At 36.4% G+C, this 10,822-nt stretch overlaps 1 pseudogene; it reads left to right on the forward strand.

Annotated features, from left to right (window-relative positions):
• Positions 1-9,862, forward strand: LOC131273012 (zinc finger and BTB domain-containing protein 44 pseudogene; annotated as a pseudogene).
• Positions 9,863-10,822: the final 960 nt, after the last annotated feature.

The raw sequence follows: 10,822 nt of genomic DNA on the forward strand, positions 1-10,822 counted from the left end.
ATGCTCAGTTTGAGGAGTCCCATTGAAAAGGCCATGTCAGTCTCCACGAGGGGTGTGGGCCGCGTCAGCGTTCCCTTGCCAGCTAGTTCCCGGCTTCCAGCACGAGCACACCGACAAGAGCTGGGGAAGGCCTTTCTCCACAGCCCCGGCGGAATGGGCAGCTCCCGGCTTCCACCCCGCCTCAGGCCTTCGGTCAGGTCAAAGTCTCATGAGGTGGGAGGCTGGGACTGCCCTGCCCTGCGGGCTCTCACCCACAGTCACTCTCCTCAGAGGAGGACACCAGAAGGTCCTCGTAGAGGACACTCTTCGCGGCCCTGGGGCACGGCCCCTCAGGCTCCCCTGGGGCACGGGGACTCTGGGAGGAGCTGCTGGCTTGGCGGGAGCCTGGCCCGTGGGAGCGTCTGGAAAGCTGGTGCTCCAGCTTCCGCTGACCAGCCTCGTGAAGACCATTCTGAGGGGCGGGCCTGGAACACGGCCGGGCGCTGGGGGTCGAGGCGCGCGACGGGCCTGCCCGGAGTGCCCGTGTGGCCCGGCGCGCGGCTCCTGGACGTGCGTGCCCGCCCCTGGTGGACATGCCCTCCTGATCCCTTGGGGTGCCTGCTGGTGTGCTGGTGTGTTTCTGCACTGCCGGCAGCCTGGAGAGTAGGGGGCGTGGACAGGCAAGGGCCCGGCAAGCCCGCTGTGGGGAAAGGGAAGACACAGAGAACTGAGGTGAGCATCTCGCCTCCAGCCAGCGAGATTTCAATGCATTTCCATTTCCATTTTAGGTATAGGTATTTACATGCAAATAAATATTTTGTCATTTTCTTTTATAATTCACCCCTCTGAAATTAAAAAATTACACTTTATTATTTTGGTTACATGCATTTTAGGTATTCAATTTCTCCCTTTTCGTAGTTTTCTAATGTAGTCTTATGTGTTTTCAGCCTAATTTCTGTAGCATTAGTAAAATAAAATCTATGTGTAGCCTACCAAGCACCTTAGTATAGAAATAAAGTTTCAGTAGGAAAGCAAATAGTCTGTCTTTGTGCTTGATTTGAGATTAAGCAGACTTTTTATTTCTTCTTTGTAAAGAAAAATATATGATGTAAACATGGAAGGCTTACTCATTCTTTTACCCTTATCACCATGAAACTTAATTACCAGGCATGATATTTATCTTGATGTTAATGAGAGCAGAACACTAGAGAAACTCCTGAGCCCCATCCCAGAGATCTCAACTCAATAATTAAATTTCTTTGTTTCAAAATCTATATAAAATCCCTCAATAGGGAGGAATATAAAATCCCTCAATAGGGAGGAATATTTGAGATCGATTAGATCTCCTGTAATCCACCTTCTGATAAAACCACTTTTCCTTCCTAGCCTAGTGTGTCTTCATATTCTGCTGTGCCATGTGATGATCTGTGGGCCATTCTGGTCACCTTCAATTGGCAACCAAGATGGACTAGTGTCCTCATGATAAGCACACGGCTTGATTATCCCCAAGGATTAGATTTTCATGGACTCTCACTCTGTAGCTGCCAGAGTATTTTATTCTGAGGTTTGGAACATGAGTTTCTTGCCCTGGGTATCTAGGATCCCTAAAGGAGACAAGGCATGAAGGGAAACAGTTTCTTTTCTCTGTGTATTCGGAAGAGTGAATTATAAAAGAAAATGACAAAATATTTATTTGCATGTTGTCCTGTCCTTTTCAGCAGCACAATAGCTCTGGCCGAAGCTGAAGTGGAAATTTGTCATGTTTGGTTTTGGGGAGGCGTTACTTATACAGGAGGTGTTACTAACATTGGTTCTTGGAACTTGTTTAGCCAAACTATGGAAAGCAGAAATAACCAGAATTCTAAAGGAAAAATAAAGCAACCTAATAGGCTGCATTATTAAAATTGAGGACAATTTGGGTGTGAACCAATGACAAAAAAGAGAATTATCTGTCTTTGTAAGTGAATCTGGCCTCAATATGCATTAGAGGATGAACAGAAATGACCAGCACTAGTGTCCTTAGAGTACAGTACTGTCCTGCATTGGATCTATTCTAAAGAAGTTTAAGTAAATGTGATGAGATTCCTCCTATTCAATATTTTATGGAGTTAGTCTAAAATAAAAGTCTTGAGAGAGTTTGTTTCAGACATGGTGCACTGCCAAGTTAGTCAGGACCTATATCCCCAACACTTGAAAGTAAAAAATGGCAAGGGTGCACCACATCAACCAGGAAAGGAATTAATCAAACCTCTAAATCAAAGCAGGAGTTAAATAGCTGTAAGGATGAGTGAATAAAAGTCAGAAAAACCCTCTCTGATTCGATCTGCACTGATGATGTTTTATTTTTGATGTTTTAGATACCATCGTTTCTAATACATTGGTACTTGAGATTGTCACAGATCCAATATCACCTCCGCTGCCATATAAGAGGGATAGAAATGAGCCCGAATTACCATTAGATCCCCCAGAAATTACCTCCCTAGCCTACATCCAGAGGAATGAGACTTTTTGTCAGGGTGCCTCTACCTTGGAAGAGCAAAGTCAGTGTCAATTCTCTCTTTTACAATTACGTGCAGGATTGAATGAATAAGGACAACCAAGGTGCTATCTGAGTACCTATATTCCATTTTCAATAACAGACCTATATAATTGGAAAGATTGAGTCCCTACCTACAGAGAGGACACCGGAAATGTAGAAAATCTTTTCAAATCTATATTTGGAACCATCACAACAAATTGGACAGATATCCAACCATTACCAAAAGTAATTGTAATCTTAGGTGAAAGCAAATTTTACTAGAAAAAGGATGAAGATCATGCTGAATTTTAGGCAGTAGTAACCCTCACAATGTTGCTTGTGTCCTGGGGAATCAGACAGTTCAAATAACTGGCCAAAACTAGAAACTGAATGAACAAGGGGGCTGAAATAAATTGGATAATTACAAATCTTGCATAATTGTTGGGCTCAGGAATAGGGTCCCCAATCAGAAACTGAAGGAACAATATCAATATTCAGGATGGACAATGCTCCCCAAAGTGCATAAATCCTAATAAACCTGCTGTAAGACACCTACTATTCAGATTGTCATAGGCCAAACATAAAAAGAGGATTTTGAGAGCAGCAAGAGAAAGAAAAGTATAACTTACAAAGGAGCCTAATAAAGGTAAGTGCTTTTCTGTCTTCAGAGACTATGGAGATAAGAAGATACAAAATGTTTAAAGTACAAAAAGAAAAAAAAAACTGCCAACCAAAAATTCATTACTTGGAAAACTATCCTTCAGAAATGAAGGTGAGTTTAAAGCTTTTACAAACAATCAAAAACTGAGAGTATGTTACCAAGAGATCAAATCTATAAGAGATATCAAAGACTGTGTTACAACCTGAAAGGAAAAGACAAGGAAGAAAGCCGTGGAAAAGAGTGTAAAAATGAAGAACATAAGTAAGAGAAACTAAAAGGGTTAAAAGACAGATAATAGTAAGATACTACAACAGAAAGCAAAAGGATAAAATGTACAAAATAAGTAATGCTTTTATAGAAGTAACACTAAATTTTAATAGATTGAAATCCACAATTAAAATACATAGATTGGTAGGGTGAGGTATGGGAGTCTTGTATGATGTTATATATGTTTATTCTGTAAGTTCACAGCTATTACTATATGTTTATTTATGTTTATGTATGAATGATATACTTCTATAAACTTTTTTAAAAATGGTAAAAAAACAAAACACCTCCATAAGATCACTCATACACTGGTGGTAGGAATGTCAAATAGGATGGCTGCTCTGGAAAATAGTTTGGCAATTTCTTTTTAAAAAACCTAAACTTGCAGCTATCATATGTCCCAGCAATCACACTCTTGCGGAATTTATCTCAGAAAAATTAAAACATTCTATGTTCACATAGAAACCTGTACTCATGTTAGTTGTAGCCTTATTTGTATTAGCCAAAAACTATAAACAAACTAGATGTTCTTTAAAAGGATAATGGTTAAACAAACTATACTTGTGTTGCATACTTCCATTCCATAGAATACAACTCAATAATAAACTGGATAAAAACTATTGATACATACAATAACTTGGAAGAATCTCCATGGAATTATGCTGAGACAAAAAATGCTATTCCAAAATATCACATACTGTAAGATTCCATTCACATAATATGCTTGATTTTACAGCATGTGGAACTTGCCATTTTAAAAACATAAGATAAAAAGAACTATTACAATTATTAAGGAAAAAACCTAGAATAAAAATGGGAAAGATCTGAATAAACATTTTACCATCCACAAAACAAAATGAAATGAAAATAACCACAATCACATGATTGTGATTTTTTAAATGTTTCATTTCAGTAATATAAATGTTGCAATTCAGTAATATAAAAATGCAAAACAGTATGATTATCTCATATCTGACAAATTTGTAAATTATAAGTTTTTCAAAACAAGAGTTCGTGGGAATATGGAATAACTGAAACTACCTGAGATTGTATATTGCTGCATCCATTTTGTAAGTGATTTGGCATTAACATGTGACTAAAGTTGTGCATATTCTATAACCTGGCCAAAAAAAAAAGACATAGACTGATAGAATTGATTTTTATAATAAGCCATCCTTAGATGCCAGGGTATAATCAGGCTGAATGTGAAAGGTTGAAATAAGATATTCCATGCTAATAGCAATAAAAAAGAGAGGGTATAGTGATACTAATGTCAGATAAAATAGATTTTAATTGGAAAACTATTATAAGAGATGAAATAGGGTATAATATATTAATAAAAGGAATAATTCACCAAGAAAAATAACAATAATAAATATTAATCCACCTACAATAGATGTCCAAAATATATGAGAAATACACTAACAAAACTGAAGGGGGAAACAAATGTCTCTATAATAATTCTTAGACTTCAACACTGCCAGTCAGCATTAGGTAGAACATCTGAACAGAAGATAATTAAGGGAACCAAAAGCTAGCCTAATATGATAAATGAACTAGGTCTAATAGATATTTATAGAACATTATACTACAAAACAGCAGGATATATACTCTACTAAAGTGCTTATGGATCTTTCTCCAAAATAGATGATATATTGGGACATAAGTCATATCTCCATAAATTTTAAAACATTGAAGTTATGCAAAGCACTTTCTCTGATCATAGTGGAAAAATGTTGGAAATGAATAAGAGATGTTAAACAGGAAAATTTACAGATATATGGACAGTAAACAATATACTCTTAAATTATCAATAGTTTAAAGAAGAAATTGCAAAAGAAATCAGTAAATACTTCAAGACAAATGAAAATGAAAACACAACATGCCAAAACTTAGGGGTTCCAGAAAAGGGAATGGTAGGAGAGAAATTTATAGCTCTCAATGCTCACTTACAAAAAGAAGAAAGAGCTAAAATAAAAGACCTAACTGGACACCTGGAGGAATGAGAAAAAGAATAGGAAATCAATCCCAAAACAAACAGAAGGAAAGAAATAACAAAAATTAGAGCAGAAATAAATGAAATGGAGAATTAAAAACAATAGAGAAAATGAACAGAACCAAAAGTTGTTTCTTGGAAAAGAACAACAAAATCAATAAACCCTTAGCTAGATTAACAAATAAAAAATAAATAAAATCAGAAATGAGAAGGGTGACATTATCCCTGACCCAGCAGAAATAAAGCAGATTATAAGAAGATACTATCACTATCAAAGATAGTGCTGACATAGGGTTACATTATCCCTGACCCAGCAGAAAAAAAAGAGATTATAAGAAGATACTATCACTATCAAAAACTGTATGTCAATCAACTAGACAATGTTGATGAAATGGACAAATTTCTTCAAAACCTGAACAAGCCACACTGAATCTAAAAAAAATAGAAGACCTCAACAAACCAAATAAAAAAATGAAATTGAAGCAGTCTTCAAAATTATTCCCAAAATGACAGTGGTTGAAAGAGAAGGCCTAAGGACATTTATATTACTAGAAGGAAAGCTAAAAAATGTAAATGTGACTGTATAACATAATGAAACCTCATGTAAAATATGAATATGGGCGACATTGCATTTATGATTGTTTTTACAAAATATAAATAACTGGAGAGAAGGAAACAATTGCAGCTATGTATGTCAGGGGAAACACAGACAGACTGAAAGGTAATTAGTTATGTTTGCTTGGTTGGGTTTTTTTTTTTATTATTATTATCAAAATAATGAAAATCTCTGGGAGTGATTGGTGTGATGTATGCACAACACAATACCATTGATGTACACTTTGGATAGACTGATACTTTATAAATATGAATGAATAAAACTGATTTGTTAAAAAAAAATCCCCAAAATGAAAAGTCTGAGAAAAGATGGCTTCATAGATGAATTCTACCAATCATTTAAAGATGATCTAATACAAATATTGCTCAAATGCTTCCAAAAAACTAAACAAGAAGTAATGCTCCCCAACTCACTCAATGAAGCTAACATTGTCCTAATACCAAGACTATGTAAAGATATTATGAAAAAAGAAAATTAGAGCCGTGTTTTTTAATGAAAATAGATGCAAAAATCCTAAAAAAAAAAAATTTCACGAAATCCAAAAAACACCTGTAAGATATGTTACATCACTATCAAGAGGGCTTTATAATGGGTATGCAAGGTGCTTCAACATAAGAAAATCAATCAGTGTAGTAAACCACAACAATAAATTTAAAAAGAATTAATGCATTATCTTCTTATTTGGTGCAGAAAAATGCATTTGACAAAATACAGCACCTTTCCTTGCTAAAAACACTTCAAAAGGTAGAAATAGAAGGAAATTTTTCAACATGGTAAAGTGCATATATGAAAAACCTACAGGTAACATGGTATTCAATAGTGAAATACTGAAAGCTTTTCCACAAGAATGCCCATTTTCCCCACTGTTATTCAATATGGTGCTAAAAGTCCTTGCTAGAGCAATTAGGCAAGAAAAAGAAGTAAATAGAATCCAAATATGAAACAAGAAGTAAAATTTTATTTGCTGCTGATATGATCCTATCATTAGAAAGTCCAAAGAATCCACAACAAAACTATTAGAACTTATATACAATATCAGCAAAGGGGCAGGATACAAGATCTATATGCAAAAATCAATAGTTTTCAATGTACTATTAATGAGTAATCTGAGGAGGCAGTCAGAAAAAAATTGATTTACAATATTGATTAAAGAATCAAATATTTAGGAATAAATTTAACCAAGGACATAAATGACCTGTATTTAGAAAATGATAAAACATTGCTAAGAGAAACTAAGGATGATCTAAATAAAAGGATATTCTGTGTTCATGGTTTGGAAGACTAAATATCATTAAGATGTCAATTTGATTTGAACTGATCTACAGATTTAATGCAATCCTAATGAATTTTCCAATATTCTTCTTTGTAGAATTGGAGAAGCCAATTATCAAATTTATGTACAAATGTAAAGCCCCCAAATAGCCAAAATATCTTAAAAATAAAAAAAAAGAATGAAGTTAGGGACTCCCACTTCCAAACTTTAAAGCATATTATCTAACTTTCAGTGGTAGAAATGCCATGGTACTTGCACAAAGACAGATTGACCAATGGAATAAATCAAGAGTTCATAAATAAATACACAAATCTATGGTCAAGTGATTTTTGACAAGAATGTTGAACACACTCAAATAGGTCATAATTGCCTATTTATTAAATGGTACTGGGAAACTGAATATCCATATCTAAAAAAAAGAGGACCCTTATTTCACATCTTATACAAACAATACAAAATGGATCAAGGACCTAACTATAAAAAAAAAAACTAAAAATAAAATTAAAAAATAAAACTCCTAGAAGAAAATGTAGGGAAACACCTTCAAATTTTGTGGCTAGTGATGGTTTCTTGGAATTACACCCAAAGCACAAGCAACAAGAGAAAAACTAGACGAATGGGACTGCTTCAAAATTAAATACTTCTGTTCTTCAAAAGACTTTGTCAAGAAAGTAAAAAGGCAGCCTGCTCAATGACAAAAAATCTTGTGAAATGCTATCCTAATGAGGGATTTATCTCCATGCTAAATAAAGGGATCACGCAATTTATCAACAAAATGACAAGCAAACTCATTTTAAAAATGGATAAAATAATTGAACAAAAAACTCTCCAAAGTGGAAATACAAATCACCAAAAATACATGAAAATTTGCTCAACATCACTAGCTACTAGGGAAATGCACATAAAATTCATTTTCCAACAATTATTATGGCCATTATTAAAAGAACAGAAGAGTAGTGGTGTGGGGCCCAAACATGCAGCAGCAGCTCCCTCTCACCAACCTCCCCTACTTTCCCCTCTTTTTCCTTCCTCTTTGCCACTGGGCTCTGCCAGGACCACGTGCTACTCTAACTGCATGCTGCCTGTGACTGGGCAAATCCACCTCCAGCTTGGGCTGGTAACTCACTCCTCCCCCTCAAGCCCTATGGCCAGCTGGACTGCACCACCACCACCCATTGTGCACAATCCCCACGTGGATGTGCCACCATGCCCCAGCCAAGGCCCTGCAGAAGCCTCTGTGCAGTGGCATGAGATAGGGCCTCTGCTCCTGGGGGGACCAGAAGGGAGCTATGGGCCCCGCCCTCCCTTGGATTATGCTCAACCCAGCAAAAGGAAGAGCAGCAGCAGTAGGCCTAAGGGCCCTGAACCACTGCCACAGGACACTTCTGACTCATTGCATTTTGAGGAGCATCTGTAGAAGAGGAAGAAGATAGGAGTGAAAACATCTATTCATAGCTCCTCTTCCCACAGCCAGGAAATGCTTGGAAACCTAAATATGCTGCAAAACGATGGACATTTTGGTAATATCACTATATGTGTCCTGGACAAAATCTTCTGGGCACATAAAGTGATTTTAGTGGCTTGCAATGATTTCTTTTGCACCAAGCTTGTGGGGCTGGCTGAGGATGAGAACAAGAATGTGTTGGCTTTACATCATGTTACAGTGACTGACTTTCTATCCCTTTTAGAATATGCTTACACAGCCACTCTATCAATTAACACAGAAAATATTATTGGTGTTCTAGCTCTTGCCAGCTACATGTAAATACTTAAATTTGCCAACCCCTGCTCAGAGTTCATGAAATCAAGTATTTTATGGAATACATCCAACAGCCAACCAGAAAAGGATCTAGATACTGGACAAGAAAAAAATTCCAATGGCAATTTTACTTCTTGAGATGGAAGCATTTTTCCTTTGTCTTCAGAGTACAGTATGGGAGAAAGAATCATTCCTGTTCACCAAGAGTCCCAGAGAAAGTGTAAAAGCTACATAGTTTTGTCTCCTTAAAGTCTTGGAAAGTGTAACAAACAATTTTTCCCCAGATATTGAATTCTTCAGCTTCCTACTCAGAAGGTATAAATCAACTAGCTGATTCTTCTTTAGCTTTTCCCTGGACTTTTCCTTTTGGAGTTGATCAAATGGTGCAGGCTGAAAAGGTTAAAAATCAGAAAACACCCAGACTTTAGAATTTCCTGGCCCACCTGAACCATGTAGAAGATCAACTGATTATGTGGCTTGTGAGAGCACAATAACTAGTTTGCCTCTGGGTACTGAAGAAGATATTTGTGTCAAAGTCAAAAGATTAAGTGATGAGGAGGTTCATGAGGAAGTGCCACAGCCTGTCAGAGCATCTCATTTCTCACTGAGAGATCAGCAGACAATACCAGGAAGTGAGCAAGGTCAAGAGGACCTTCTCATTAGTCCACAGTCTTACTCTATAGGTGTAATGTCTTCTGTGTTTTTCATGATACATTCAGCAAATGTTTTTAAGTTCCTGCTAGATACTATGAAATGTAAGGACGGGTTAAACATGATAACTGGATTTTTTTAAAAGTGCTGATAGCATTACAATATTTTTTCCATTTACACAGTGGGAAAGAAAATACAGTTGAACTATAACTGATGAGCCAAAAGCATAAGGTATGAATTGTGTATTATTTTCAATGCAAAAGAACAAAAAACACCAGTTTTTAAAAAAAGAACAGAAAAATTACAGTAAAAACTACAAGTGTCACAGAAGATGTGGAGAAATAGGAACATTCCTTCACTGTTGATGGGAGTATAAAATGGTTCAACCTATGTGGAAGGTGATCTGGTAGCTCATCAGGAAACAAATAGAAATGTCATATTATCCAGCAGTCCCACTACTAGGAATACATTCAGAAGAACTGAAAGCAATGACTTGAACAGATATTTGCACTTTGATATTCATATGGCATTATCCACAACTGCTAAAAGAGCGAAACAACCTAAGTGTCCTCCAACTGATGAATGGATAAACAAGATGTGGTGTATTCATATGATGGAATATCATTCAGCTCTAAGAAAAAATCAACTGGGAAAGCACATGAAAACATGGAGTAACCTTGAAGATATATTGAAAGGAACAGGGCATGCTCAGAAGGAGGAATATTACAATGTATAGACTTATGGAGTTGCACTACGAATTGAAGGTTGGTCAGAGATGGAATGGGATAAGAAGGGAGTGAAGATACTGGATGTATGTAGTATGTTTATAAGGTCAAATGTAAATATGTATTGGTTGGAAATGATAGTAACATTATAATGAATGTAACAGACACTTTTGGTTTATGGATGTGATTGTAGCTGAAATGAGTGGTCTAAGAAGATTAGTGTTAGCTGGAGAATAGATGGAGGAAAATGTTGGGAATGTATAGCAATGATTTTGGAAGTAGATGAGGATTGCACTTAATAATATAAATACAGGAATATTCCACTTCAAGGTGTTAAGAATGTGGTGGTACATGGGAAAAATATAACTATTTTATGG

Source organism: Dasypus novemcinctus, chromosome 25 (assembly GCF_030445035.2).
Source record: "Dasypus novemcinctus isolate mDasNov1 chromosome 25, mDasNov1.1.hap2, whole genome shotgun sequence".
Lineage (NCBI taxonomy): Eukaryota > Metazoa > Chordata > Mammalia > Cingulata > Dasypodidae > Dasypus > Dasypus novemcinctus.